This window comes from Anabrus simplex, chromosome 11, assembly GCF_040414725.1.
Source record: "Anabrus simplex isolate iqAnaSimp1 chromosome 11, ASM4041472v1, whole genome shotgun sequence".
In the NCBI taxonomy this organism is placed as follows: domain Eukaryota; kingdom Metazoa; phylum Arthropoda; class Insecta; order Orthoptera; family Tettigoniidae; genus Anabrus; species Anabrus simplex.
The window spans coordinates 97,421,990-97,437,790 of NC_090275.1; the positions used below are offsets into that span (position 1 = coordinate 97,421,990).

General features: G+C 42.2%; 1 non-coding gene across 1 annotated transcript; it reads right to left on the reverse strand.

Moving 5' to 3' along the window:
- Positions 1–12,264: 12,264 nt before the first annotated feature.
- LOC136883604 (5S ribosomal RNA) lies at positions 12,265–12,383 on the reverse strand. The gene has a single exon (XR_011018856.1). It is a non-coding gene; the product is annotated as a 5S ribosomal RNA (ribosomal RNA).
- Between the last annotated feature and the right edge of the window lie 3,418 nt (positions 12,384–15,801).

A 15,801-nucleotide genomic window follows, 5' to 3' on the forward strand; every position in this document is an offset into this window, starting at 1 on the left:
GAAATTATAGGAATGGTAGGGGGTGGAGTATTCATTCTGGTGAAAGAAGAATTTTTAAGCTACGAAAATGTTAGAGATGACAAACATGATATTCTAGGTGTAAGACTCATCACTAAAGATAATAGTCAACTTGTTGTTTAGGAATATACAGATCGGGAAAGCGTGGAGCAGACGCTGATTCGGAATTATTTGATAAGATAATCAGGTGTATGGAAAATGGTATGGAAGGGAACTAGCTTGTAACCTGTGACCTCAATTTTCCAAATATTAATTGGGAAGGTAATGTGAACGGCAGGAAGCATGATGAACATATGGCAAATAAGTTAATCTGGGAAGGAGAGCTGAATCGGAAAGTGAAGTGACCAACTAGAGGAAAGAGTATTCTGGACGTGGTGCTGGTAAAACCAGACGAGCTCTATAGAGGAACCGAAGTAATAAATGGTGTTAGTAATCACAAAGCTGTTTTTGTTGTACAATAGTTAAAGATAAATATGATAGAAAGGAAGGTCATAAAAGCGGGACTATTAGGCAGTATCTTATGGCTGATAAAAGTATAAAAATTAACTATGATCGGTGGAAAACGGTAAATGAAAATGTAAACAGACTGTCGGATCGGTATAAAGCACTTGTTGAGGAATGTGAAAACAGCTATGTACCTTTAAAGGTGGTAAGGAATGGTAAAGGCCCACTATATTAAGGAGGTGCAGGTTGGAAAGAAATAGAGTTAGAAATGGCGTGGAAGTAAGGAGAAACTGAACGAACTTACTAGGAAATTGAATCCAGCAAAGAAGTCAGCTAAGGATAACATGATGGCAAGCATAATTGGCAGTCATACAAATGTTAATGCAAAATGGAAGGGTATGTATCGGTACTTTAAGCCAGAAACAGGTTCCAAGAAAGACATCCCAGCAATCATTAATGAACAAGGGGAGTGTGCATGCGAGGAACTTCAGAATGCAGGCAGATTAGTAGACGAATAAGTTTGAATGGTGTTTTTAAAAGTAGGAAAGATCTCAATATGAAGCTAAAGTTGGAATTAAAGAGGAAAAATTGGGGAAATAATCGTTTGTAGGTAGGGAGTTAGGGATTGAAATAATTTACCAAGAGAGGTGTTCAATAAATTTTCAAATTATTTGCAATCATTTAATAAAATGCTGGAAAATCATCAAATAGGGAATATACTACCTGGGCGACTGCCCTAAGTTCAGATGAATTTTGATTGCTTGCTTGCTTACTTGCTTGCTTGCTTGCTTGCTTGCTTGCTTGCTTGATTGATTGATTGATTGATTGATTGATTGATTGATTGATTGATTGGCTACACAAATGTTTGGCTTATGAGCAGCAGCTCGACCATTGCACCCTACTATTTTTAACTCCGGACGCACAGTCATAGTGCTGAATTGACTGCTGATAGCACTTTAGAACTCACGAGTGATTCTCTCCGCTGATTTCTTGCGATTTTTCGCAACCGCCCTTCACAATGCTCAACGGTCCGTATCATTAAATGAGGTCTGCCTGGTCTTGGTTAAGCTGCTGTTGTTCTTTCGCGTTTCCATTTCACCAAGAGCAAGTACACAGGGTTAGTGACCGCCTTGTCCCTAATATATAAAATAGAGAATCTTCTAGTGTTACATACCCGAACGGTTGCTGGAGGGAGGGGGGGAGGAGGGGGGTCACACATCGACTAATTCATGAGGCGCAAATTGTTCGTAAAGCTGGAAAAGGTGCCTTTAACGACTTAGTGATGCAGATCACATTACAATTATTGAAAATTCTTCATTAAAGGAGATGAAAAGCTCATGGTCTTCGTATGAGGCTTACCCGCACTACAGAGCTAAATAGAGACTTCGGAAGTACACTGGGCTAGTGGCCGCCTTGTCCCTAGTACACAAAATAGAGGAACACAAGAGTGCCCTACTAGTTTATTAAGAGACGTTCGCTAATAAATTTCGCAAGTTGTCGGCACACAATGAAGGCCATCGGCATACGAGGTGAGGTCGATAGAAAATACTGCCAATAAATTGTAATGATGTGCTGATGAAAATAAAAAGGATTGGTTGGCTACGTCTGATTCGCTCTCATAAATTACTGAGCGCCCTTGTATTGTCCGCGGCAGAGATTAATTGCGTGCATTGCTATCATTGGCTGGCTTCGTCCACTGCTCAAAAAAACCGTCCAGCGGTTCGCCTCGGTATGCAACACTATGTAACCACCAATCCGACGTTTAAATAGGAGTACAATATAAAGCAGACGCTAGCCCCGAATAATAATAATAATAATAATAATAATAATAATAATAATAATAATAATAATAATAATAATAATAATAATAATAATAATAATAATGTTTGTTTACCACATAGACCCGTTTCTTTATGAGGGGTCGGGAATGAGTTGAGATGAATTTATATGGCAAGTATTAAGGTGGTGGTGTTGATTATAGTTACAAGAGGCTGTGCAACTAGGATACCATCCTCTATTAACATTAATCAGATAGAACAAATGGAACGGATCCGACACTTCCAAAATTGAAGATACCGGCCAAAGAAAAACAAGGGCCCCACAAGGCGTGACAATGAAAGGCACCCTAGCCCTCGCAACCTAATAGCCATGGTTCGGAAAAAACAAGTGTTGAGCAAGGGCGATCGGATAGGATAGGTGAAAGTCAGGAGACTGGCACAAGTTCGTGGAAGTAATGCTCGGACTAAGCTTAGAGCCACGTGGTTAATAACCCAGGCTCCCGAGTTAAGAACCCTTGGGATCCCTTTTAGTTGCCTCTTTCGATAGCCAGGGGATATCGTGGGTGTTATTCTACAGTCCCACTTTCAGGGAGCATATTTTACGGCAGGATGCCCTTCCTGACGTCACTGTTATTTGAGGAGCTATTGAAACTGAAGTGAATGGTGACGAATGGGTAAGGAGATGGAAGGAATCGGTTGTGCCCTATGAATAGGAACTGTTTCGGTATTTTACTGGTGGTGAAACTGGGAAACCACAGAAAATCATTCTCAGAACAGCCGACGATGGGGACCGAACCCACGCACCTCTCGATTGCAAAGCTTGACTCCATAGTCGTGGCGCGTTAACACGCGTGGCCAGTCCGTGCCTTTCATTTTCAAATGTTTTTATTCTTCGAAGTGTCGGAATTCTTCCATTTCTTACTCTAATCATAGTTAAGAGAGAATGGTTGCTTACTTATCTTTCTTCTTAAAACAATAACCATCAACACTACTTCTCGCCACTCAGCCCAGTATCTCTCATACCTGATATCTCCTCGTTTGGTTCCACAAGCCCTCAAAAACTTAAAGTATCAGCATAAGAAAGAGACAGTGGAGAAAGGGTGCCTCACAACCCTACTACCGTCTGGGTCAAGAAAACACAAGTAGTATGTTAAGAAATTCGTTCAAGTTACTTGAAACAATCACAGCAATAGAACAACCTTTGGGTTGTTAGACCGTGGGCAGATTCAGCGTTTCGCCCAGAAAGTGCCAACTGGGCTGATCAGATGGACTAGCACAACGCGAAAGCCTTGACTGGGAAGTTAAAATAATGTCTGGTCCCAAGTCAAGCCCCTGAGGTTACCCCATTCTTGTCCCCTTCCACGACCGACTGGGGATACAACGATTGTGTTATTCCTTGCCAACCACAGAGGGGAACCCACGTTGAAGTCCATAGTGGTGATGATTATTGTTTTAAGAGGAAGTACAACTGGGCAACCATCCACTATTAACACTAATCAGCAAACTCCTGATGTTTAGTCAGTAATATGTTAGAATATAAACTTTTTGAAGCGGTAACAAGTATAGTCTACCGTACACAACGGTTATGTTATGAGTTTTTCATAAACTTGAGTGGTTACGGTCCATCAGAACCCCTAGAATTATGCTACTCATGCTACATAACGGAGGAACGGATTAGACGACACTTCCTAATAAACAAATTAGTTTGCATTCTCACCTCTTTCTGCCCATCAATCTGGAGTCCGCTAATAAGAGAGGAAAAATGCACAGTTCTAGCTCTTCAGGCAAGCAACTCAATGTTGAAAACATACTGGGAATATGAGCTACGAACTTTAACTAAATAAAATATAATAAAGTATGTCAATATATTCTTTATGTATTCCTTAAAATTACAATCATTTTCCTAATCATCGTTATCTTGTTGATTAGATTACCAATTTGCCTTTTTTTTAACTAGGTGTCGACATCCTGCACAAGTTATGTCAGAAGATATGGACATCTGGAAATTGGCCGGACCAGTGGTGCCCCTCCGTCTTCGTACCACTGTTCAAGAAAGGTTCTCCACTTGACTGTGCAAATTATCGAACGATAGCCCTCATCTCCCATGCAAGTAAAATCATGCTCACGGTGCTGAACGAGAGGCTGAAGACCTTCTTACTTCCACAAATCTCAGAGGAACAAACCGGGTTTGTTCCAGGCAAAGGAACTCATGAGCAGATCCTAAACATCCGGCAGCTCATAGAGAAGACAAGGGAATATAATATCAAGATGTTCCTGTGCTTCGTGGACTACAAGAAAGCCTTCGACAAGGTAAAATGGTCAACGCTCTGGGCTGTACTCACTGAGATGGGGACGCCAAGACATTTAGTGTACCTGATCCAACAATTGTACTCTTCGAACACTGCGACAGTGAGAGTTAATGGCGACCTCTCAGACGTCTTTTTTACTTGTGCTGGTGTGCGACAAGGTTGCATTCTTTCCCCCCTCTTATTTAATGTATACAGTGAGTATATTATGAGGGAGATTCTCGAGGACTGGAGTGACGGCATCACAGTTGGTGGCAGGAAAATTAACAACCTCAGATATGCAGATGACACCGTGATTATTGCAACAGATGATCATGAATTAGAAACCATCATGCGGAGGCAAGACGAGCGAAGCAGAGAATATGGTCTTGAAATCAACAATAAAAAGACCAAAGTGATGATTGTAGACCGTTTTAATAACAACAGACCTGCCATAACAAGAATTGCGGATTATGAGGTTGTCAGTCGCTTCGAGTATCTAGGATCTATTGTCACAAATACTGGAGACTGTGAACCTGAGATCCGCAAGCGCATTGCAATTGCGAGAAATTCAACAGCAAAACTTACTCGCATCTGGAAGGACACCTCCATCACTTCCAAGACAAACCTCACCCTCATGCGAACTCTGATCTTCCCTATCGCGACCTATGCAGCAGAAACGTGGACGTTGAAGACGGCGGATCGCCGCAGGATTGATGCTCTAGAAATGTGGTGCTATAGATTACTGCGAATACCATGGACAGCACACCGTAGTAATGAATCGATCCTGCAACAGCTCGGCATCCGAACAAGACTGTCGACCCTTATCAACCAAAAAAAAAAAACTCGGATATTTTGGTCATATTGCCAGAAGACAGGAGGCAATGGAAATACTTATCATAGAGGGAAAAGTGGAAGGCCGAAGACCTAGAGAACGTGCGCCGTTACGATGGATGGACCAGATCAAGAACTTAACCAGGATGAGCTTACAGCAAGCAACTCACCATGCCCAAAGCAGAGACTCCTGGAGGAAGATCACTAAAAGGATTGTCGCGTGATGCCACTACACCCTTACGAAGGGTTGGACTAAGAGAGAGACGAGCGCTTATGTGAGTCAATGCATTGTTTCACTTAAGCACCACTACGAGCGCTAATGTGAGCCAATGCTTTGTTTCACTTAAGCACCACTACGAGCGCTAATGTGAGCCAATGCTCTGTTTCACTTAAGCACCACTACGAGCCCTAATGTGAGTCAATGCATTGTTTCACTTAAGCACCACTACGAGCGCTAATGTGAGCCAATGCTTTGTTTCACTTAAGCACCACTACGAGCGCTAATGTGAGTCAATGCATTGTTTCACTTAAGCACCACTACGAGCGCTAATGTGAGCCAATGCATTGTTTCACTTAAGCACCACTACGAGCGCTAATGTGAGCCAATGCTTTGTTTCACTTAAGCACCACTACAAGCCCTAATGTGAGCCAATGCATTGTTTCACTTAAGCACCACTACGAGCGCTAATGTGAGCCAATGCTTTGTTTCACTTAAGCACCACTACAAGCCCTAATGTGAGTCAATGCATTGTTTCACTTAAGCACCACTACGAGCGCTAATGTGAGTCAATGCATTGTTTCACTTAAGCACCACTACGAGCGCTAATGTGAGCCAATGCATTGTTTCACTTAAGCACCACTACGAGCGCTAATGTGAGCCAATGCTTTGTTTCACTTAAGCACCACTACGAGCCCTAATGTGAATCAATGCATTGTTTCACTTAAGCACCACTACGAGCGCTAATTTGAGTCAATGCATTGTTTCACGTAAGCACCACTACAAGCGCTAATGTGAGTCTATGCATTGTTTCAATTAAGCACCGCTACGAGCGCTAATGTGCATTGATTCACTTAATGACCAGTACGAGCGCTAATGTGAGCCAATGCAGAGTTTCACTTAAGCACCACTGTGTGTTCAGTCCTCAGCCCTAAGGCTGGTTGGATCGTCAATAGCTCCGCCATCAGCTGTCATACATGGCCTAGGCATCAACGAACAGGCGTACTACGTAAATGAGGAGTGAGATAGTTTCCCGTTGCTTTCCTCACTGAGCCAGAAGTTGTTATTACGGTACATATCAGTCTACCAAGTCCACTGAAATGCATGCACCAACCGACCGAATGAGCGACATTTTCACACCATTCATAGCAGGGACTGGCTGCATAAGGATTGGCATTACTAGCATCGCTCATACGTCAGTCACTTTCATATTGTGAAAGTCAAGAATGAGACTGAGACAGATCAATGAAAGCAACAACATTGCTCTAGCCCATACCAGAAGACATAGTGCACTGTAAACACTAGGTCCCGCCAGCGAAGGCATTAAGCACCACTACGGGCGCTAATGTGAGTCAGTGTAGTTTAACTACATTCGGTGAGGATATTTTTCAAATAATTAAATCCACCTGAGGGTATTGAACCAAGGAACACATTACGAAATGAATTATGTAAATAAGTTAATTTGGCTAGGATATGAATAAAAAAGAAAACGAGTAAATAAACAACCGATTTCAGGCTGTTTTCGCGGAATGGCATTTAGACCAGAAGTGATTAAAAAAAAAGTTTGATAGAGTTATCCAAGACTCACAATTTGAAACCTTTACGGGCCCGTTAGTCCTTCAAATTTCGTCACAATTGAAGAAATTGCTAATTTTACTTTTTTCGGGATATGGGTACTACTTTTCAACATTAAAAGGAAGAGGTCCGACACTTCTGAAAATGAAGGTATCGGCAAAACAAAGAGTAGAGCTACGAAGGGCGTGAAAATGAAAACCTCCCTGGACCTCGTAAACCTAATGCCGTCAGCTGGTTGGCAACCCAGACTCACAAGTTGAGAGGCTCTTTTTCGTACGAAAAGCAGGTGATATCTTGGATGTACTCTAATTTTCCACATACAGGATCGAACATCGGGTAAATAGGAGCGGAAGGGGAAGGCTGTTCCTTAATTAAGGCCCCAGCCTAAACTTTCCTACGCCTTGCTCTTCCCAATCCCAACGTCACGAGCTCGTGAGATGTTATCTTACTGAGAAAAAGAGAAGAATCATGAACACTTCAAGGTGTCTCACTGACACATACGTGTTAATCCATTACGTAATTACTTTTTTTAAGCCCAGTGCTGTTTCTGAGTCTGGAAGCAGAGCAGGGAATGTCTATATTAGGCGCGAGATTTAGAAATCCTCTCCGATGCTATCGTGCTCTGAGCCTGGCAGTGGACCAACGAGACCTCACCTAGGACATACAACAGCTCTAGCGTATTAAGTGACAAATACGACTGCTGTGTGTGTAGGAGTGCTCGCTGTGACCGGAATACTGCTGCTTCCACAATGTATTCTTCCTGCGCTTGAATTATGTAAACAGCGGTAGCGTTTGTGATCCGTCCGATGGAGAAATGCCAAATTGCATCATTTGCTGTTTTGTAATTCTAATATTTAATGGCATGCAGGAAACACAGGAAGCATTCTACAACGTATCAATCAACGTTGATGATGGGCAAAATAGGGCCCGAAAGTCGGTCTGGAGAGCGCCGTGTAGCAGCGATCCGTGAACGATGAGAGGAAATTGCAGAAGCTCACAGTGAGCCCATTGTAGCAGCGTGCAAGGGCGGACCGATCACCGGAGTGGCAATTTGAGAGGGTACTACTATGTGTTTAAGGGGCTGGTAGTGGTGGTGATTATTGTTTTAAGAGGAAGAACGCCTGGACAACCATCCTCTATTAACACTAATAAGAGAGAGAAAAATGGAAGGGATCCTACACTTCGAAAAAATAAGTTATCGGCCAAAGAAGACAAGGGCCACGAAGGGCGTGAGATTGAAAGACTCCGTGGGATCGCAACTTAATACCGTCGGGACCAAAGGGAGAAGAGTTGACCAAGTAAGGTCCGATGGGATAGATGAAAGTGAGAAGCCTGGCACAAGTAACTGGAAGCAATGCCAGGACTCAGCTGAGGACCCTCTGATCGCAACACACGCTTCCAAGTTAAGATGCTTGCTTGTTGTTTAAAGCGGCCTAACATCTAAGGCGATCATCCCTGCCTAAGTTAAGAGACACTGCGGCCTGTTTTATGCGCATTTTACGACAGACAGGGGAATGTTAAGGAGCTCTGGAAACAGAAACAAATATCGATATCATTTAAATTGTTCCTCCAGCATTTAAAAAAAATCATCCGTGACTCAGGCGGTAGCGCCTCGGCCTCTCACCGCTGGGTTCCGTAGTTCAAATCCTGGTCACCCCATGTGAAATTTGTGTTGGACAAAGCGGAGGCGGGACAGGTGTTTGTCCGGGTATTCCGGTTTTCCCCGTCATCCTTCATTCCAGCAACACTCTTCAATATCATTTCATTTCATCTGTCAGTCATTAATCATTTCCCCCGAGGAGTGGGACAGGCTTCGGCAGCCGGCACAATTCCGAACCTCGCCGCAAGATGGGGCTGCATTCATTCCATTTCTGAACCGGTCAAATGACTGAAAACAAGTTGTAGATTTTCATTTTTCTCCAGCATTTGCAGGCTGTTATATTACTAGTGACATAAAGCTACACACTAAAAGGCAAAAATTGCAGCCCTATTCTCTTCTCTTTAATTGCTCATCACTGCTGCCAACTTTACTAGTTACATATTGAAATCACGAGAATATCCATCAACAAATTAACCTCAATGTAAATATCAATAATGAAGGTTCCCTTACCCAAATAAATGATAATTAAATGATCCATCAGCAGGCTCCGCGGTGTAGGGGTAGCGTCTTACCGGGAGGCCCCGGGTTCGATTCCTGGCTACGTTAGGGATATTTACCTGAATCTGAGGGCTGGTTCGAGGTCCACTCACACTACATGATTACAATTGAGGAACTATCTGACGGTGAGATAGCGGCCCCGGTCTCGAAAAGCCCAGAATAATTGCCGAGAGGATCCGCCGTGCTGACCACACGACACCTCGTAATCTGTAGACCTTCGGGATGAGCAGCGGTCGCTTGGTAGGCCATGGTCCCTTCGGGGCTGTTCCGCCATGGGGTTTGCTTTGATTTGGTTTAAATGATCAGTCAAGATAATCATACTTAAGTCGATGTTCACGCTTAATGAGGAATCAAAGAAAAAAACCACACACGCATTCTCTCTCATCCTCACTCAGTTTATTTTTATGTATTTCTGGCTTTATTATGATTTACGCATTATTCTAATGGTATTCTCCTGTGTATGTCTGGTGTAGGCCTAAATAAGTCAGGTCTCTTCTTGAAATTTGCTGTTACTTGCCAGAAGTCTGTGAAATTACGCTGTAATAATACACGCAAGCAAATATACAACCTGTGTCTGAAAAGTTCGGCGAATGGTCTCATGAAATAAAGACAACGTATGTTACACAAAAAATTCCTTTACTGGCCTTCAAAGTAATCTCCGATAGCTACAGCACACTTTTGACATCGACTGTAAAGCAGCTGGAAGCTGGTAGCAAACGCTTCTTTTGGAATCTCCCGAAAAACTCTTGTCACACGTTGTTGGATACCAGCTACACTGTCGAACCGGTGGCCTTTCAGGGCTATCATTCGTAAGGACAGTCGCCGATCATTCGCAAGCATCTGTCGCACTCGTTTGATGTTGTCTGGAGATGTTCTTGTGGTTGGTCGACCCGAAAGCGCCTCGACCTCAACACCTTCCTTTCCATCTCGAAAGCGTTTAAACCAGTCAAAAACGCACTTTTTACTCACTGCTCGAGCGTGGTAAACTTGCACTAGCATCGTGTGTTTCCGTTGCCGGTTTGCACTCCATTGTGCAATGACACGAGCCCTCACACTGACTCCATGCGATGTGTTGTAACGTTCAACTCCGTTTAACTGTGTTGAGTTGACCGATAGGGGGTACTTGGTGTCATGTCTCGCAATGCCTATGCACGAGCGCATCGTCCGAACTTTTCAGACACAGTTTGTATTACATGTACGTATGTCGTAAGTCAATAAGAATACACAAAGGCTAAGCCTGCACACCGTACCGAAGTCGTGACAAGACAAGCTTAGGTTAAGTTAGCTTAGTAACGAAATTTCTTTCAATTTCAGCTGAACTGATCCGTATGAATGAATGAACATTTATTGAACATTGGAGGAATTTAGCTCAGATACATGTTCACAATTAAATTACATAAAACAAAGAACCCTTAAACCCAGTGAAACCGAACAATTATAGACATAACTAAGAATACACCAATTAAATTACTAAGTGGCCTCTTACACAGGCGGATGACCAGTCCACATGTAATGGCCAATCCTACAACCCTCTAATCTTACAACTAACTTGGTGGCCCCCCCACTAAATCTACTAAGCTGCCTCTAACATGGACGAATGTCCAGCTCACATGCTAGGGCACCCCCTACATCTAAATTAAGCCTATAAGATTCTTATGGAGGAGGTAATGTTGCTTTCTGTTCAGGAGGAGTTCTTGAAGACTTTTCTTGCTTCTTAGACATCTTAATCGAATTCTGTATGGAAATATTGGACGAAATAAGACCGTAATTCATTAAACGCTGCGTTCGTAAGTTCACGTCAACTACATTATTAAATGCATTATTCGAAGATGCCACAGTTCTACTTACCTCGTATTATCCAAACAGGTTTACAAACCCACAGAAAAAGAAAATATACTTTATTTATACCCGCAAATGTAACATTAGTGATTTTAACAATACGACAATACATAATTCTCGCAAGTCACGAAATAAACCAGATCAACAGTAACTGTAAGACGTATCGGCAAGTAGGGTCCCTAAACTGTATGGTTAGCGACAATGAATGGAACCCAACAGTTAGAAAGGTAAGGGTGTATTCTGCCCGTAGAGGTGTGCCTGAGCCGGAGTTTACGTACGGTAGGGTGGCCAGTTTCTTTCCGCTCCTCCATTCACTTACCCCCAACCAAGAGCGCGTGGCAACCCATCCACTTCTTGACCACGCCCAATGTTGCTTAACTTCGGAGATCTCACGGGATCCGGTGTGTTAACACGGCTACGGCCACAGTTAGAAAATAGCTACAGTATTATTTAACAGGAGAGAGAGAGTAAGGTTGTACCCTTAGTGTATAGGTTTATGTGCCAGGGAGTATAAAAAGGTACAGGGTACCATACAAACTTTGGTTACGCATGAACGTGAGGAAAAAAAAAAGAAACAACAATAAAGAATCCTATAAACGGAGGGAAAAAGGAGCAAGTGGTAACGCGGTTTAATCCACTTAGCTATCAGCTTGCATTCGAGAGATATTGGGTTCGAACCCCACTGAAGATGGTTTTCCGCGATTTCCCACTTGTGCACCAGGCAGTTAACGGGGCAGTACCTTAATCGAGGCCACGGTCGCTTCCTTCCTACTCCTAGCCATTTCCTATCCCATCGTCGCCGTAAGACCTAACTGTGTCGGTGCGACGAATTTTTTTTAAATGCTGTTTGTTCGGGGCGTCGACCTATGAAGATATTTTGCCCCTACTTGCACCATATGTGAGGAGCCTGCATGTATTATGTAAATGGCGGAAGTGCAAAGTGTTGAATGTGAGGAAAGGAACGTTATGAACGACACAAACATCCAGTCCCCTGGCTACGTATATTAATCATTTACAATTGAAAACCCCTGGCCAGGCCGGAAAACAAACTCGGGGCCTCCGGGTGACAGGCGGACACGTTGCCGCCTACACCGCGGGGCCGGACTAAGGGAATTGAGCCAACGGCACGTGGTGTTCCCAAGCGGTCACCCATCCAAGTACTGACTACACCCAATGTTGCTTAACTGCGTTGATCGGACGAGAACCGGTGTATTCAACAGGGTATGGCCGTTGGCCGATGCGACGTAAAACAAATTGTAAAAATAAACTGAGGTAAAATGGAAATGAGAGATGTTTTGGATAAATCAGGCGAATTGGCAGTAGATCACTGGAAAACACGTAACGTAAAAGGGGATTGTCCGTGGAAGTCAGCAACAACGGAATTCACGGGCAGAACAACGACATTAGTGAGAGTACGCTCGAGGAAGTGAAAAGGGTGATAAAATGAACCATATTGTCATAAAGCAGTAGGAACAAAAGAAATTTGACCTGAAATTGTAAAATATAGTGGGTAGATAGGATTGAAGTGTCTTCATAGAGTAATAAGTTTAGCATAGGATGTTAGATAGGCCCTTATGATTGGACGAAAGTAGTAATTGCACGCATCTATAAGTCAAAAGAGGACACGTCAGTGTAAAGTATGTAATAGAAAATCTTCACGTGGGGAGAAGCTCATGAACTTGAAAGACACCTCCAGAAACATTCCAGAACGAATTGTGCACGGGTATGCTTTCATAAAGAAGGAATCTCAACCTTCTCTAGAGGAAAACTGTACAATTGTCAAGAATTTAAAGGAGAACATAACACAAAAATCAAGTTGCCTCAGAATCAAAGAGTGTATCAGACGGTGTTCAACTATATATTTGCTATTGTTGTGCGCCGCTCCGCAGGCCGGTGAACTAAGGAAACACGAGAAGCTGTGACGTCACTGCGCTGTAAGCGCTGACTGAGCCATCCAGTTGATTATTGCTCACCCGCTCTTCCGTTTACTTGGTGTGTTGTTTATTATAATAGTGCAGTGACTGTTTGTCGAAATGCCTTCCTGTAGTGTGTACGGCTGTAACAACACAACGAGTAGAAACCGAATGGAAAAAAAAAAAATACATTTCCACAGGTTTCCAAATCGAATTAAGTCGCCTCGAAGGTTTAGCAGTTGGGTACAATTTTTCAAGAGGAAACACTTTTCTCCCTGTAAGGGAGCTACTGTGTGCTTAGTGCATTTTAAAAATGCAGACTATGATGAAACGCAACTTCCTTCAATAAGATGTCTGGCGTCGACAGATACTCCTCAGGCAAGAATGCTAATTGATACGGAAGCCGCTTCACAAAATACACTGTGGGAGTACTCGTCAGAAACTAAAAAGAGCAGGACGGAAAGGTATGAGGCTAAAAGACGAAGGGAGTTTGTTGACACAGTATTAAACGAAAGTGATAACGATAATGATGTACACGACGTTCAGAATATGAGTGAAAATATTTCATCAGACAGACACGAATGTAGTGAAGAGATTCAGTGTGAGTTAGGAAGAAAAATAGCTAGAAAATACTTCGACGTTGCAACTTTCGGCACAGCCTTGAACAGTGACGTAATGGGAGAACATTTGAATGACAGTTTCTATGAACCAGATGAAAGTGACAGTGAAAGTTATATTAGTGATACTGATAACGAACACACTCAGGACGATGTACATATTACAGGTTCATATTTTTTTGTAGCGGGGACAAGTTTGCTCACACTCTTTGAAATTTGTTACATTTGTAAAAGTAAAGTGAAAAACATTTCACATTACATTAAAGGAACCATGTTGTGCGTCAGATCACATTGCGATTGTGGTAATAAAATCCGTTGGTATTCTCAATGTCTGGAAGGAAAGAAACCGGATGAAAATGTCCTAATACCATCAGCATTATTGTTGTCAGGCATTTTATTTGAACCTTTTCGGTCATTCTGCAGGTCTATTCACTTACATATGATGTCACGAACTGTATATGATAGAATTATTCATAGAGTAACTGGTCCGATAGTGGGGGTTGCTTGGGATCAAGAAAGGGCTAATGTTATTGAATGTTTGAAAAGCAGTGCCAAACCCATTTGGTTAGCCGGAGATGGCCAGTACGATTCTCCCGGCTTTTCAGCCAAATATTTAGTGTATTCACGAATGGATATAAATACAGGCCGCATAGCTCATTTGGAACTTGTTCAGAGAGTGATGGTGAAAGGTGATCTTGAAAGGCTGCGTGTGAAATCGCGATGAGGAAGATTGCACAGGAAGAAAATTGTAATATAAAACTCTTCATTTCCGATAGACACAAACGAGTAAGGTATTTACTGAGAACGTAGTATCCTGATATTGAGCATGAATTTGATGTCTGGCACATATCAAAAAGTCTGATGAAAAAGATGAAAGCTCTCGATAAAAATCATCCAGAAGTTCAAGCGTGGAAGGCCTGTATAAATAATCATTTATGGTGGGCAGCACAAACATGTAATGGAAACAGTTCTGTGTTAATCGATAAATTTACGTCAATTTTGCACCACGTAAAAAATGAGCATAAGTAGTTATAAAACGGTGAATGGAAATCCTGTGAGAACGATACATTAACAGAGGAGGAAGAGAGAAAGAAAATGTGGATTAAAGGAAATTCAAGTCCATATGAAGCCTTGAAGAAAATAGTTTTAGACAAATCTTTTTTAAAAGATGTGTAACATATAAGACACTACGTTCACACCGGAAGCCTAGAAAGTTATCACAACCTTCGTTTGAAATACGCTCCTAAAAGAGTTCATTTCTCGTACAGAGGTTTAAAGCTCAGGTCAGTGTTTGCTGCATTGGACTATAATTGGAACATCAATAAACTGAAAATTGGTATCAAAACTCAGTACTCAAAATGAACAGTAGCCTGGGTGATAAAACAGAAATATGAGGCGTGAAGCGATGGATGGAAGAAGGTAATAATGAACAACATAAATCTCTTGCAAACTAACTATAGTAGAACCTCACCTGATGATCAAGCAATGGATCTGTCACTGCCTAAAAACATCGTTCCAATACCTCGACCTTCCAATGACGACCTGATCAAGAAGCACTTCTCACGATTTCACTCGCAACAATAAATGAGGTACCGTACTTCATGTCAAAATAATACATTATCTATATTTATCATACAAACAAGCTTAGGAAACTCTTACATAATTCTACTGTTTTAATTTCATTTTTTCATTTACAGCTTGAAGCCCACATAGGTGCCATCGGGTTCCGGAAATGTGTTCCTTATGGTGTTGACAACACATGATGGTATGACAACTCTATTCTTTTTACCAATCGCAGTCCATGAATTTACTCACGAATTGAACTGTTTGTAACAAATAAAACGCGAAGTTCTATTTGATGGATTTAAAGCTGTCAGAAAACGTTTCCTTGCCATGTTCTTTTTTTGTTGTTTTGTCGAGGTATTTCATTGATCAATATATCGGGGGAACTCTTCACTGGCATTTTAGAAAGGACGTTGCTATCAGTGGTTGATATCAAGTTGGATGAAAATCAGTGTGGTTTCGGTCCACAGAGGGCTGTCAGGATCACATTTTCATTGTGTGCTAAATAATTGAAAAATGCTAAGAGCGGAATAGACAGTTCTGGGCATGTGTTGTAAATC